Source organism: Aplysia californica, unplaced genomic scaffold (genome assembly GCF_000002075.1).
Source record: "Aplysia californica isolate F4 #8 unplaced genomic scaffold, AplCal3.0 scaffold00133, whole genome shotgun sequence".
In the NCBI taxonomy this organism is placed as follows: Eukaryota; Metazoa; Mollusca; class Gastropoda; order Aplysiida; family Aplysiidae; genus Aplysia; species Aplysia californica.
The window spans coordinates 1,084,756-1,087,923 of NW_004797403.1; positions in this window are offsets into that span (position 1 = coordinate 1,084,756).

A 3,168-nucleotide genomic window follows, 5' to 3' on the forward strand; every position below is an offset into this window, starting at 1 on the left:
TGTGTGTGTGTGTGACATTAACTCATAATTCAAACGAACATGTATAAAATATCTATATATCGTAATTATTCAGAGGACCTGCGCCAACCATCGTCATTATAAAGGCTACCACAAGGGCTACTTTTTACAAACTCACACTTATTAGAATAGCAACATTATGAGACATTAGCACATCAACCTCAATGCAGTGTTAACATTGTCAAGAGGGTATCAAGAGTGCAAGAGGGTGTGTAGGATGTGTGGTATTACTTATTGTATTAATTAGCAGATATTGCACGACTTTGAAGTGGTCTTGCGTATTGAACAGAGTACATGTACATTATTATAGAATAACAATGATAATAATCATAATAATAATGTGTGTAAAAGTCTAACGCTCAAGGCACATTCCATTGTTTATGTAATGAAGCTATGACGAACCAAAGACTAGAGTAAGGGAGAGGGAGGGGAAAGGACAGAGTGTAGATTGGAGAGAGAGAGAGAGGGAGAGAGAGAGAGAGAGAGAGAGAGAGAAAGAGAGAGAGAGGGTATAGAAAGAGCAAGGGTAGACAGATAGAAGGAGAGAACAGTTGGAGGGCTAAAGAGAGAGATTGGGGGGGGGAGGAGAAAGAGGGAGAGAGAGGTGGAGAGAGGGGAGGAGAGAAAGAGAGAAATAGGGAGAAAGAGAGATTTAGGGAGAAAGAGAGACAGAGAAAGAGAGAGACAGAAAGAGAGAGAGAGAGAGAGAGAGAGAGAGAGATAGAGAGAGAGAGAGAGAGAGGGAGAGGTAAAGATGATGAAGAGAGTGTGACATGACACTCTGGACATAACATGATAACATGAGTGATGTTGTGGATTTTGATTAGACAAGCCGAGCACAGCATACAGACGGAGAAAGGAAAGGGGGCGGGGGGTCTATTTCTGAGAGGCATTCCACACACAGCATTGTAAAAACTTTGTGTGTGAGGGAGGGGGGGGGGGGTCGAGGTGAAACAAGTTTCCGAGAAAGCACAGAGCATACTTACATTATAATTTTCATACAAATAAAACATGATAATTTATGCAATTAACAGTGTATTGGTCAATTGCAATAGATGTGTAGTATGCTACCTTGCTTAAGATGTAAAGACGCAACTGTTGAACCATAATGTATGCAATTAACAGTGTATTGGTCAATTGCAATAGATGTGTGGTATGCTACCTTGCTTAAGATGTAAAGACGCGACTGTTGAGCCATGAATATTGTTATTTCGAATGGCTCTTGGCAAGCGTGTAATAATCGTTCTAGTTTTTGTAACATAGTACTCTCTAAACTGATGCTCTATCACTCGGTGACTATACTATTGTGTACTTGCTAAGAATACCCAGTGCTTGTTGACCTGTGTGATATCCCCCACTAACAGCCGATGTGATTATTTTGGTGGGAGGAGGGGATCGCATGGGAAGTGACAGGTATCATTAATGAATGACTGGGTGGAAATACAACGATACCTTAGAATTACACAGTTTTGTCTTTTCAGTATATTATTTTGAGAAATTTGACATGAAAAGTGTTGAGTTTCACAACATGTCAAGCTTTCCCAATGCGATTCTTTGAGTATCTTGATAACGACTCCGGATAATCGTACAGTTTTGATAGAACAGTATAGTACATTTTGTTTCTGATGCCATGATCTTTGTTACTCAAAACGGCCAAAAAATGGCAGACAGAACTTTTTAATTCTAAGGTAGCGACATGTATTTGAGAAGTATGAAAATTTTAGCACTTTAAAGGTGGCAAAAGTAAACGCTGCTTAATTAAAGGCTGCCCTAGACCGTGATCGTAAATTATAATAACAAGACTTCGAAAAGAATAAAAGTAAGACTTCGTATAGAATAACAATACTTTCAGGTTGTAATGTGGGTACAGGTTGCAATACACATATTTCATTAAGTAACACAGAAAAGTCACAGGTCCCACATTGCCTATCGCCTCCTATGTTAGGATTAAATATTGAATGGACGAGGCATAGGTGCCAGAGACAATAACACCAAAAAACCTAATCTGAACGATCACATTGATCTATCTTTACCATATATTATGTCAATGATTACGATAACATACATAAAACACCCACATCAGTCCCATACTGTCTTCAGAGCTTCACAACTACTTCAATTAATTATTTGCCCCAACAACCCACAATCGGCGTAAGTAAACTATCTGCTCACCTCTCGAGCTGCAAGACCAATGACGAGATGATCAATTGTACCCTATGGGTTACTTATTCCATGTATGTGGAAGGAGCAGTATACTTGTTTTGAAACTATGATCTTACTAATAGTATGTAACATTGCTTGCTTTCGAAAAAAAAGTCAGGTCTCCATAGGAGAACATAGCAGGGCATTTTCAAGGTTTCAGTATTTAAACATAAATAATATGTTTACAAAGTAACCCCCCCCACCCCAAACAAAAAGCACAATAAAATAAATTAACATAAATCAACAAAAAAGGTTTAGATAAATACAGGAACAAAATAATTGGGGCAATCAAAAATAATAATTTCTGCTTACTATCATAAAAATCATTTTGAAAGGAGATACTGAAGCTGCCCCGATTGGAAGAACTCTTTCGTTTTCAGAGGGAAGCTGAAGTCTCGTAATTTCTCTTCTGACGTCACTGGAATGTAGCCCATGCTCTTGTATAGCGGATTGCAGTAGTGGTCAAAGGACTTAACAGCGTCGAGGTCGATACTTTTTCTCCAAGCATACGATGCCTCTGCGGATAGGTTCAAAATTTTGAAATAATGATTGAGAGAAAGAATCTAATAGGGAACGATCGATATATGATAATAAATAATATATAATTGTTTAAAACAATTTAATTTGTTTTCCCATTTTCACAACATTTGTACTTTAATTTTAAAGCCTTTAAACAAAATTAAAAGGAAATACCTGGCGATTTTGATAGAGAAGTCAATTCCTGGAAGGCTGGCAAAGTGGGCTTCTTCTTCTTCTTCTTCTTCTTTTTCTTCTTCTTCTTCTTCTTCTTCTTCTTCTTCTTCTTCTTCTTCTTCTTCTTCTTCTTCTTCTTCTTCTTCTTCTTCTTCTTCTTTTTCTTCTTCTTCTCCTCCTCCTCCTCCTCCTTCTCCTTTTCCTTATTATTATTATTATTATTATTATTATTATTATTATTATTATTATTATTAT